The following is a 13,914-nucleotide window of genomic DNA, read 5'->3' on the forward strand; positions in this document are numbered from 1 at the left end:
TAGCTCCTAAATAACATTGACAGATTCTTTTAGTAGATTTTTTCTTTGCACCCCCATGGACATGTATGGATACTTCCAGCTATTTCCAACACATAGTTCGATAAAAGAAGCTATTATCTAGCATCTAATAGGGAAAATTCGGCAAGAAACGGATTTGTAGCCAAGTTATTAACGAAAGAGAAAGTGGAAGAGGTGGTGGACCTAATGCATTGTTCGGCTTGATAGTTTTTTCGAAGGGCCTATACGGTAAATGAATATGACTCATATTTGAATCCCGATCACTCCAATTCGCAAAAACGTAAGTCACTCGTAGAATGAGTAAATGTTTACTCAAATATAATTAAACGTCACTCATACTTGATTATTTTTTTTTTTAAACTTTATTAGAGAGATTTCTAGCCGTTGGCTAGTTCATCTCTATGTATATGATTAAATGTCACTCACAGGCATCGAAAGCTCTCAATTAATAACTGTGGAAGTGCATCTAGAACACTAAGTCGAGAGCACGCAATAAGCTAATTTGCGATAAGCAATAAGCTTGAAATGCGAGGAAGAAGAAGAACAGCCTGACATAAGAGGTAAAAATCCAAAAAATAATTCAAAAAAAAAGTTCCCACAATACTATTCCAATACCAAAGTATGATAATACAATACCAAAACAATACCACACAGATACTCTTTTGGTATCCAAATACCAATTTTTGTTATTTACAAAGTATTTTGCATGTATTTTTTTTGGTATTATTCTTTGGTATTTTACCTCCTATGTCATGCTGGTGCAACGTTCGGAAAAACTCAAAAACTCAAAACTCATGCATGAGCTTATGAGACTATGAGTTTTGCCTCACAAAATTCAACGTCGCAAAAATCACCGATTAGTTTTCAGGTTCAAAAATTCATTTATTTATATTTTGGCGTTATTTATTGGAGAACTAACAAAACAGGCATAACCATGGTATCAATTGACGTTTGAGTAGTTTTTATGAGTTTAAAGTTGGAATTGTTTTTCGACGTTGCGAGTGTCAGTGCAAGGAACAAGCAGAGGAGATAACTTCGAAGAAAAAGAAAGTTGCACTTACCAACAAAAATTAAATAAACGCCCTATTCAATGCTTAAATCAAAAACAAATATGCAACAGAAGGATGTATATGTTAATAAATAAAATACAAAGAATGATTAACTAAAATAAACTTCAACAAAACTATTGTTTTGTTACTAAAAGTATAGCAACCCTATTAGAAATTACATGTCGAATTCCGATAACGATATTACATAGCAAATCCACAATCTCGTACTGGCGAGCAGGGCTGAGCTTTTCATGTCATTGACAAATTTTTGCGCGATACAAAACTGTTTTTCACATAGCGCATAAATTTCTCCCAACGAATGACTAAAAGTCATTCACACTCTGAGTCAAATTCGTTTTCAGTGTAATCATTTGGCGACAAAAATCTATTTTTGGGGTTTGATTTCCGGTGGTAAATAAAGAATTTGATTGTTGATTGGTTTATCGGTTTTATCAGCTCAATTTGAAATATCGATAACAGGCCTGTCATGGTGGTTACACATCGTTGCTTGATTTTTTTTATCAAAACTTACTTGGAGCAGTTCCACGCCAAACGACGAATCGATTAGACTCGACCTTCTCCAATTTGTATGAAACTTTGAGTGATTCTTTGTTATGGGTAATGATTCACATTCTTGCTAAAATTCGGGCCATTTAGATCTTGCAAAGTCTCCAATAACGTCCTTGAAATTTTTCTAAAAATGGTATCATGAAAACGGCTTTTTTGATCGGAATGACGTCGTAGACAAAGTTGTAGAGAAAAATAATGTTTGTCTGGCAAAAATATTCATATCCAGTAGCGTCTGGTAGATGACCTTTTCGTGGTGCGTTACTGGCATTAAAATCTACCAGGAAGCCTAGTCCGAACTACTTCAAACTAGGGTAACAGGATTGTTTTGTAATCAAAGGAACACATATTAGTCCTTTTTACTTTTTATGCCTTCAAGACTCAGCTTTGTCCATCGAGGATGATCTTGAAACAAGGGAAAATTGAGTTAGGTAGTTATCTTTTAATCTACGTGATTCCTAATCTTTTATTCTGTGTTTCCTAGTTTGAAGTGGCTAAGACTAGGATTTTGATGCATGGTCAGGAATCCATTTTTGACTGACAAAGGGGCACATTTGGAGGGTGTTCCAATGCTCCGAAGAATATAAAAAACGGGACCTTACAATTAGAGTCGGATCCATGCGATAAAGGCAAGAATGATAACTGAAAAAATATCGAATACTTCAACATTTCTCAATAATGATGGAGTAATACGACACTAAACTAAGGACACGAGGTACATCACAATGCATGAAATAACTGGTCGCAGTTGATTTATGTCCCAAACAGAGGAAAAAAAAATTCAAAAAATATTCAAAAGATATTTTTTTGACGTAGAATTGCGTCTTTTGGGGTGCAATTTAAAAAACCAAAATCGACCACGTTACGAAAAGTGGTCAGGCTTTGACCACTTATAACTCTGTCAATAGCGGATGGATATTAATTCTAAACAAGCCAATCGATTGTAATGCCATCTACAAATCTAATAAACTTCTAATATATAAATAAGATTTTTTTATACTATGCCAATATGGTCTAGATCTTGCACTACCAGGAAAAAAAGCACTTCAAAGGATTAAGAACAAAGTACTGAAGAATATTTTGAAGTTACCACCCTGGTAAAGTACTACAGAAGTACATAGAATTTTGAATGTTGAGACTTTAGAACAAAATGTCCATCAAAATAATTAATAATTTCAGGGAAAAAATATTCAATTGCAACGATTAATTCCCTTTATGCTTAGATAAGATATAGTTCTTGTTTTTAGTTTGATGTCAAACTACAAAACAAAAAAAAAAGTTTTTTACGGCATTTAAAAGGGCGTATGTAATTCTCAATATTTTGACAAAATTAAAGGTATGTTATTTTTTAAACTCGTATAAAATCAATTTGAATTTATTCATATTTTTACTATATTTGGGTATATCTTTTTTATTAAAAGAGATACAGGCAACAAATTCCGGTAAAAAAAAATCGTCTAAAAGAGTTTTAAAATTCTCTAGAAGATAACATTCATGAGAAATTTCAAATAAAAAAGTTATTGCTAAAAAACTATTTTTTCCAGGAACACCCTAAGTCAACTCCGAAAAAATACTCTAAAATGAGAACGATAAGAGATAGAAAAAAAATTTCTTCGACAAAATTGCTTCCAATTAACTTAGCGACAACTTTTTTAAACAACACATGTTATTATTTTGTAAAACAAAAAAGTTAGTTTTAAAAATTCCCTAATTTGAGGACCACCCTGACGTTTGCAAACACCAAAAGAAGGGAATTTTTAAGAACAAAAACTTCTTCGAAGACACTAAATGTCCAAATATTGAAACAAATGTACTAGCACATTTTATATAAATTTGTCATTAGAGTGGTCCTATGAAATCCATTTTTTGCTAATAACTTTTTTATTTGAAATTTCTCATGAAAGTTATCTTCTAGAGAATTTTAAAACTCTTCTAGACAAATGTTTCATACTCAAATTTGTTGCCTGTATCTCTTCTAATAAAAAAGATATACCCAATTATAGTAAAAAATATGACTAAATTCAAATTGATTTTATACGAGTTTTAAAAATAACATACCTCCAATTTTGTCATATTATTGAGAATAACATACGCCCTTTCAAATGCCGTAAAAAAACTTTTTTTTTTTGTTTGCCCCAACCATATTAACATTTGAAAAGTGCATATTTTTAGTATAAAAACATCAATAATTCTTGATCGGCGAAAGATATTGACAAGCTTTGTGCAGCAAAAACTTGCGCCTTCTTAAGATCTAAAAGTTATCTGAAGACACCTTTGCTGAGAAATTTGAAATAAGAAAACTAGAACAAAAAAACTGTTTTTTCAAGAGCCACCCTAACTCAACTCAAGAAAATAGCTCTAAATCGGCCAATTTAAGAGATACAAAAAAGTTATCTTCAACAAAGTTGCTTGAAATTTGCTCAGCTATAACTTTGCCGAAGAATGTAAACCTTAATTTATTCAAACAAAAAAGTTAGATTTTTGATTTTAATGATAATAGGAACCACCCTAGAATTCATTGTCATGAAAATGAGGGCCTAACTATAAGGAATAACTTTGTAGAAGAGACTTTTAGTCTAAAGTTTCAGTTTCAGGCTCAAAACATATCATTCCACCTAAATCTGCATTCTGGACCACTGTGCATTGTTCGGACCTACCTCTCCTTCCTGCATGACCAGCTATCATCAACATGTATTCGCGGAATCACCAAAACCAGTGCTATTCTAATGCTAGCAGCTGAAGGACTACCAAAAGACAGAAATCTCCTGCACGAAATTTCTGTACATTCCTGTCCAGTGAACGCACGCAACGGCTACAATCTACTAGGGAGGCCGCCCTCAAATTTTACAATCCTGTAAATTTTCAACGCCGCTGACGCACCTTGAGGAAGACTCATTATTTCTATATAACGATGCTCGGCATGAGACTGAGGTAACTAATAATAACAATGACCATACTTTATCAACCGACGTATTTCCAACAATTTCTTCACACAGACAGAATGCAACTGAAATTTTGATTTATTGTCAAAATTTCAATCGCATGAAAAACGCAGCTAAAATGAAGGAAATTTATCAACATTTATTATGCTCATCCTTTTCGGTCATTCTGGCAACTGAAACAAGCTGGGACGAAAGCGTAAAAAGTGAAGAAATCTTTGGAAATGCCTTTAATGTATTCAGAGACGACAGAAATTTTCATGCAACACAGAAGAAGTCAGGTGGTGGAGTTCTTATAGCTCTTTCGGCCAATTTTAACTCAGAAATTATCTTTACACCAAAATTTACAGAATTTGAGCATATTTGGGTGAAATCACACATAGCCGGTGAAACGCACGTGTTCGCCTCAGTGTATTTTCCACCAGACCATGCTCATAAAAGCACTTATGAAGCCTTCTTCCAAAGTACTGAACAAATTCTATCTGACCTTCCTCCTGAGGTTAAAGTTCACATCTATGGAGACTTTAATCAACGCCATGCTGACTTCATTCTGGACTCTGAAAATGAATGTATCTTACTCCCAGTCGTTGGGGATAATGAAACATTGCAGTTCATTTTTGACAAAACTGCTAATTTAGGACTGAACCAAATTAACCACATCAAAAACCAACAAAATTGCTATTTGGACTTTTTACTAACGAATATTTATGAAGATTTCTGTGTGACCGAATCATTAAATCCACTGTGGAAAAATGAAGCGTTTCACACAGCAATCGAATATTCTTTATTTATGCGATCAACTGAATTTAGCTATCAGTACTGCATTTGAAGAATATAATGCAAAAACTGAATGTGAAATAAAGTCCTGTCCGAAGAACTTCTTTAATTACGTAAAAACGAAATTAAAATCTGACAATTTTCCTTCAATAATGCATCTAGACGAAAATGTCGGTGATAGTTCGGAAAAAAAACTGTAATCTATTCGCAAAATTTTTTCAAGAAATTTATACGACATTTTCTGAAGAAGATCGTGACCGCGATTATTTTGCATTTTTCCAGAATTTTCAAGGGACATTGGCCTCAATCAACTTCAAGTGCAGGACATTTTGCAGGCTTTAAAAAATTTAGATGCCTCAAAAGGTCCTGGACCTGACGGAATTCCTCCAGTATTTATTAAATGTCTAGCAATGGAACTCACTGCTCCATTGTTTTGGCTTTTTAATATGTCCCTGGAATCCGGAACCTTCCCTAAAATTTGGAAAAGCTCATTTCTAGTACCTATCTTTAAATCTGGTCGAAAATCTGACGTACGTAATTATCGTGGTATAGCCATTATCTCTTGCATTCCTAAGCTTTTCGAGTCAATTATCAACGAAAAATTATTTCTCCAAATCAAAAATAGAATTACTGACATGCAACACGGCTTTTTCAAGGGTCGTTCGACCTCGACCAACTTACTTGAATTTATAGACTATTCATTGAATGCAATGGATAATGGAAACCACGTAGAAGCTCTCTATACAGACTTTAGCAAGGCATTTGACCGCATTGACATACCAATGTTACTCTTTAAACTGCAAAAAATTGGAATTAAGTCAGTGCTCCTGAAATGGCTTGAATCATATTTAACTAACCGCCAACAAATAATTAAATTCAACGGAAAGAAATCGAGCCCAATTCAAGTCACTTCAGGCGTCCCCCAAGGCTCTCATTTGGGACCTCTCCTTTTTATTCTATACGTAAACGATATATCTTACATTCTCAAAAAACTTAAATTGCTTATTTATGCCAACGACATGAAGCTCTTTTTGGAAATAAGAAATGAAGAAGACATCAATATATTCCGGAATGAAATACACATATTCTACGTATGGTAATTGAATGTAAAAAAATGTAACTTAATATCATTTAGTAGAAAAAGAACAACTTCAAACATTTCAATTGCATTAGGAAATCAAACTGTAGACAAATGTGAAAGAGTTAGGGATTTAGGAATTATCTTAGACTCTAAGCTAACTTTCATAGACCATTACAATACAATTATTCACAGGGCAAATAACATGCTAGGCTTTATCAAGCGCTTTTGCTATAACTTTCAGGACCCTTACACAATTAAAACACTATATATTGCCTATGTGAGGTCAATACTGGAATATTGCAGCATTGTATGGTCTCCATTTTCAATCACGCACGAAGAAAGATTAGAATCAGTACAAAAACAATTTCTATTATACGCTCTTAGTAAATTAGGTTGGACTTCATTTCCTCTTCCATCATATGAAGCACGCTGCATGCTTATAAACATACAAACATTAAAAGAGCGTCGTGAATATGCAATGGTTTCATTTGTAAATGATATCGTTTCGCAGCGAATTGACTCAACAGAACTTTTATCAAAATTAAATTTCCATGCACCCACTCGGCAACTCCGAAATCGAAATTTATTTGCCATAAAACATCATCGCACAAATTATGCAAAATATGGGCCATTAAACCGCATGATGGCCTCTTACAATAAACACTGCGAAACCATTGACTTTACAATGTCTCGGCATAAACTAAAGCAATATTTTTATTCCATAAGAAATAACAACTCATAAAAGAAAAGACAAGAAAGCTGACACTACTTTTTTTTTATATAAATATATATTTAAGAAAACAAAACTGTATTAGTTGTACTAGTCTACGTTGGTTGACGAAATAAATAAATAAATAAATAAATAAATAAATAAATAAATAGATTATAAAATAAATGCATAAAACTGTCTTATCGTCTCTGTCTTCTCAACGTAAAAAAAATGTGATTGATATGTCGGACACTTTATCTTTTAAGAATATTGTGTAAGACCACGGGGGCTGATTAAAGAAACAAGCGTGATAGGTTTTTAATGTTTATATCATATAGGTGTATAGGTATTTCAAGAAATCACCATTGCACCATTTGTTTAAGGTAATACATCTTCAATATTTTATCTCGCCGTTACAATGCATGAGCAAATCGAATTAAAATCTTTTGTCATCTCGATTGGATCGTGCTGTTATATGGCTGTCAGTCAGCTTTAAACGACTATTCTTATTATGATACTCACTCTTAGTTGCGACCAAATTTACGCCTCGTTAATTGCACTAATTTGAATTCTTCTGAGTAAAATTTTGTTCACCGAATTAAACACCACAAAAATACCTCAAGTCAATGATTTCTTCACCATACAGCTAAACACTCTTGATAAGGACTAACTTGACTTCACCGTCACGTCGCTCTTATAAAAGGGTTGTGATGAACCAATCTGCTCCGCAGCGTTGAATTCCGATAACGATAATACATATCAAATCCACAATCTGGTACTGGCGAGCAGGGCTGAGCTTTGTCATGTCATTGACAGACTTTTACGCGCTACAAAATTGTTTTTCACATAGTCTTTCATTTTAATTGATCCTCAAAAAAAAACCTTCATCAAAATCTCATTTATTTCTCGCTAATGATAAAGATTTGCCTGGCAGCAAAAGGTGTAATTTCGTGCATTCTGTAAGAGAGTGTTTACTCATTCGTATGGAGAAATTTCTTAAAGCATAGGTAACTCAGCGCATAAATTTCTCCCAACGAATGACTAAAAGTCATTCACTCTCTGAGTCAAATTCGTTTTCAGTGTAATCATTTGGCGACAAAAATCTATTTTTGGGGTTTGATTTCCGGTGGTAAATAAAGAAGTTGATTGTTGATTGGTTTATCGGTTTTATCAGCTCAATTTGAAATATCGATAACAGGCCTGTCATAGTGGTTACACATCGTTGCTTGATTTTTTTTTATCAAAACTTACTTGGAGCAGTTCCACGCCAAACGACGAATCGATCAGACTCGACCTTCTCCAATTTGTATGAAACTTTGAGTGATTCTTTGTTATGGGTAATGATTCACATTCTTGCTGAAATTCGGGCCATTTAGATTTTGCAAAGTCTCCAATGGCGTCCTTGAAATTTTTCAAAAACTTGTATCATGAAAATGGCTTTTCTGATCGGAATGACGTCGGACACAAAGTTGTAGAGAAAAATAATGTTTGTCTGGCAAAAATATTCATGCCCAGTAGCGTCTGGTAGATGACCTTTTCGTGGTGCGTTACTGGCATTAAAATCTACCAGGAAGCCTAGACCGAACTACCTCAAACTAGGGTAACAGGATTGTTTTGTAATCAAAGGAACACATATTAGTCCTTTTTACTTTTTATGCCTTCAAGACTCAGCTTTGTCCATCGAGGATGATCTTGAAACAAGGGAAAATTGAGTTAGGTAGTTATCTTTTAATCTACGTGATTAATAATCTATTATTCTCTGTTCCCTGGTTGGAAGTGGCTAAGACTAGGATTTTGATGCATGATCAGGAATCCATTTTTGACTGACAAAGGGGCACATTTGGAGGGTGTTCCAATTCTACGAAGAGTATAAAAAGCGGGACCTTACAATTAGAGTCGGATCCATGCGATAAAGGCAAGAATGGTAACTGTAAAAGTATCGAATACTTCAACATTTCTCAATAATGATGGAGTAATACGACACTAAACTAAGGACACGAGGTACATCACAATGCATGAAATAACTGGTCGCAGTTGATTTATGTCCCAAACAGACGAAAAAAATATTCAAAAAATATTCAAAAGATATTTTTTTGACGTAGAATTGCGTCTTTTGGGGTGCAATTTAAAAAACCAAAATCGACCACGTTACGAAAAGTGGTCAGGCTTTGACCACTTATAACTCTGTCAATAGCGGATGGATATTAATTCTAAACAAGCCAATCGATTGTAATGCCATCTACAAATCTAATAAACTTCTAATATATAAATAAGATTTTTTTTTATACTATGCCAATATGGTCTAGATCTTGCACTACCAGGAAAAAAAAGCACTTCAAAGGATTAAGAACAAAGTTCTGAAGAATATTTTGAAGTTACCGCCCTGGTAAAGTACTACAGAAGTACATAGAATTTTGAATGTTGAGACTTTAGAACAAAATGTCCATCAAAATAATTAATAATTTCAGGGAAAAAATATTCAATTACAACGATTAATTCCCTTTATACTTAGATAAGATATAGTTCTTGTTTTTAGTTTGATGTCAATTGTTATACTGAATTGCCTGAAGTGAAACAAGGCTGATCTTTCATAAAGACTCGATGGTCCCATGATCTCGAACAGACTTGCTGGAAATATAAATTTCATGTTCATACCAAGATAAAGGTACAGCCTAGGTCCTAAAGGCAACTTATTCCTCGTCCATAAATTATTTTAATATAATGTGAAAAAAAAAACATTACCCATGTAATGGATATATCTATTATCTGTACAGTAAAGGTACCAGCTTGGGTCAGATTTTTTTTCACATGATGTTAATATTTAGGGGGGCTTCAGCCCCGTATTTTTCCCTGAACTTTCACACGAACAACAAAACAAAAACAGGCCGCAGAATATCAGTGTCCATGCAGCTTAAGGATTTACACCGTTAGAGGTTAACCTCAACCGGATGAACTTTTCAACAGTACAGTGGTACTTTTTAACATATTTATTTTTCTCCTCGATCAGAGGCGTGGCCTGTGCTAAATTTAACATTTTTGATTACATTCAAAATGTTTTTTTGTTACTTCATACGTGAAGTTTACGATTTTCAGAGTTGGGTGGAAATGCTATCTAAAATGAAACTTTAGTGTGATAATATATTAACTTGAGAAAGGTCTGAAAAGGGTGGGTTGTTAGTTCCGCTAGAGTACGGCAGATGCCTGTAGATTTGAGGAAATACTTCAAGTCTTCTCATCCATTCATATATGCGTTAGGTAAAGAAGTGTGCGTTTGACTGTACTGTCATATTAATAGCCTTTCGCTCATTTTCAACTTCTGTTCAATTTTTATACTGCCGTACTCTAGCGAAACTATCAACCTATTCTCATTAGAAATTTTTCTAGCTAACAAATTATCACATTTTTTAGCTTCATGTTAGATAGCATTTCCAACCAACCCATTTTTGATTAATTGTTTACGAAACAATTTATGAGAGGCGCAGGCCATTTAAAATTTTTCTTTTTTTCAACATGTATGTCAAGGGCGCTAGCGACTTAAAATTTTACGATTTTGATCATTTTTTCTTTTAATATGTTTATCAAATGCACTAGCCATTTCAGATTTAACATGTTTAAAAAAAATCCATGAATTTGTCTACCAGGAGCGGTAGCAATTTTTATTAATATTTGTTCTTAATTTTTCCTTTGTTGGGTACGGTTCTTTTGGGAATTGATGTGTGTTGTGATTGGCTTTTCAGTCTTCATAAAATCAAAATACTGCTATTTTCTGTTTTGTCCAACGTTTCAGTCCGTAATTATCCGTAATGTTATTATTGAGTCCCTGAAGGAGGACCGAAACGTTGGACAAAAAATAAAATTACAGAATATTGATTTTGTCGAGACTGAAAAGCCATTTACAACACACTTTAATTTTTCCCTGAACGTTTATATCAGGGGCGCTAGCCGCTTCAAGTTTTAAGATTTCTATCAATTTTCACCTGAAAAGGTTTACCAGGGGCGCAATTTATTTCAAGTTTATTTTTTTTCCTTGAACATGTCTCCCAGGGCGCTAGCATTTAACATCGTTTTCTTCATATTCTCTGATCATGTTTACCAGGAATGCAAGCCATTTAAAAATTATTATTTTATTAAATTTTTTTTCCTAGATCATGTTTACCAGGAGCGCAAGACATTTTTCCGTGAACTCGTCTACCAGGGACACTTCAAATTGAACGATTTTAATCATTTTAAACATGCCAACTAGGGGCGCAGCCATTTCAAATTGAACATTGTTTTCAATTTTTCCTGAACTTGTCATCAAATTTACCGCTTTTTCAGTTTCCACCTGAACATGTATATCAGTGACGCTAGTTATTGGATTGGATTGCAATATGTTACATATTTTGTAAACTTTTTTTCGGTTTGGAGCTAAGCAGTCGTCGACTACCCACGACTACCCACAACCATAGCACTGGCTGGTATGCAAAGAATACAAACATTGTTCATCGTAAAGTGTAGATCCGTCTAAAATCAAGGCTACACTTTTGCCAAGGGCAAACAGCCGGGTAATTTGCTTGCCGCTCGACAGACGACCATGCGCATCAAACGAAAACCGTCCTTTTCAGGGCGATAAAAATAATTTCCCTTAAATCAACCACATAACCAAAACGGTCCTCTTGAGGATCATAAAACATCAAAACGGCTCTTTTCAGGGCACCACAATATTCAAAGAAAGAGTTAGTTTGGAATATTTTCTAACACAAGAATAATTACACATGAACTGAAAAAGAATCTTCTTAGAAATAAACGGAAAATGGACACTTATATGGCTGTCGGTCAGCTTTAACCGAATATTCATATTATGATACTCACACTTAGTTGCGCCCCAATTTACACTTCGTTAGTTTCTCCAATTTGAATTCTTCTGAGTACAATTTTATTCACCGAACTGAGCACCACAAAAATACCTCGAAGTTCTTCACCTTACAACTGAGCAATGTAGATAAAGACTAACACCGAGCTTCTGCTTGTGATTGCGATGAACTAATCTACTGCGCAGCGTCGAATTCCGATAACGATTATAACACACGGTTGTTCAATTTGAAATATCGATATCAGGCCTGGCCTGGTTTTTAATCAAATCTAACTAGGCGAAGAAGAAATCGCATTTGAAAAGGGTGGAATTCCAAAATCACCAAATCGTGAAAACGGCTTCCCATTTTCTGGATGATTTTATTAGCTTGACATATAGACATCACTAACCAAAAAAATGTTATTTTTTTTTGCCGTAAAATGGAGAAGAAAACATTAAACGCTCTGATAATTTATTGAATGTCCTTACCCCCCAGATCATCGTGGAAATACACCCTCGGGATGTCTTGCTTGTAGTTCCGCATTGGTTCTTCCTTCGCAAATTTGGCAAGAGTGGAAGTACGCCCGGTCTTCTTTTTATTCGTCGTTTACTCGTGAAATATCAACCGGATGCATTTCAAACATCATAACCAGTACGTTTTGCACATTAAAACAATAAAACTCCGTTTTTGGTGCAAGACGTTATGGTATGTAATAATGATAATGGAAATTAGATTTCAGTGCATTAAATAAACTGAAAACTTAAGTCATCTTACACTCAACTTGAGTGAAATCTAGTCAACATGATGTTCTTCATTTCTTTATTTAACGTCGGTATCCGTTCTGCAACATTGATGAAAATCGAATGTGCAGGAAGGCAGCTTCCACACCTGCGTAGGATATCGCACCCATTCAACACACACATGTGCCGGGACCAACGGCTTTACTTCCCTATGCCTCAGAAAAATCCCACCGACCTCGGCTGGGATCGAACCCAGACCCATTGGGGTGAAAACTACAAGGGACAGCCCTGTGGGGTTGTACGCAATGGTGACGTAGGACTACGTGGTCTTATATAATAAATATTATTTGTTAACTGCAGCAGGAGCTTGTGTTTTGTGTAGGAATAGGAATTTGAGCGGGTTCCTCTGTTTATACTCTTTAGTATGACTATGATTGCCCTGAAAAGAACCTGTTGATATGAATTTTAGTTGGGACATGTTCAAAAATTTAACTCTTTTGGAAAATCTTGCCGACGATAGTGCAGGCTTAAGACCTTTGGAAGATGATGAAGACTTGCAGACAGCTGGATCAGCAAATTGGACCGGACAATCCCATATTCTTCGGTTCAATGATTGGGCACTCGCAAGAGTCTCTGCCCGTCTGCTGCTGGACAGGGGTTGAACTGGTGTCTTCGACAGGTTGGAACAGGCCGCAGAATATCAGTGTCCACCCAGCTTAAGCTCCTCCCCTTTTTAGTTTTTCTCGTTAAACTCCTTATCTCAACAAGTTGGTCAATCTTGGCCTTTAGCAGAAAGACGTTTAACACTTTTTTTCGGTGAATTTATGATCCTGTTTCAAGTCATGATTCTTCTCTATGTCTGTTCAGATAAATTAGTCCCTTTATTTATTTTCTCTACTGCGCTAAATCAAACGAGAATAAATAAGTAGGGATGTCGATACGCGATCGGATAACCCAGATGGCGCTGTTCCATTGAAAGTAAGTAATTAGAAATTCGGAGCAGGTAAAATTATACGCTTTTGATGCATATTCAGGCCAACAAAAGTTGACGACAACTTAAAGAAATAATTCATTGACTTGTCGTTCACCTTTTTTATGGGAAATATTGCTAAACAAGCTACAATTAAATAAAAAATTAAGATGGGGTATCCAAAACACGACCGTAGATTTGACGTAGGATTACGAAAGGTAGTTTTGATTTC

At 34.8% G+C, this 13,914-nt stretch overlaps 1 protein-coding gene across 1 annotated transcript in view; it reads right to left on the reverse strand.

The window, feature by feature from the left end:
- LOC135710777 (uncharacterized) overlaps positions 1-12,157 on the reverse strand; it is a 38,778-nt gene extending 26,621 nt beyond the window's left edge. Inside the window, exon 1 of the mRNA XM_065233439.1 lies at positions 11,992-12,157. The gene's annotated coding sequence lies outside the window, so the exon portion shown is untranslated. The remainder of the gene's footprint in view (positions 1-11,991) is intronic.
- Positions 12,158-13,914: the final 1,757 nt, after the last annotated feature.

The sequence above is a fragment of the Ochlerotatus camptorhynchus genome, unplaced genomic scaffold, assembly GCF_037179485.1.
Source record: "Ochlerotatus camptorhynchus isolate MF236.1 unplaced genomic scaffold, CSIRO-AGI_Acam_v1.1 ptg000402l, whole genome shotgun sequence".
NCBI classification, from domain to species: Eukaryota; Metazoa; Arthropoda; class Insecta; order Diptera; family Culicidae; genus Ochlerotatus; species Ochlerotatus camptorhynchus.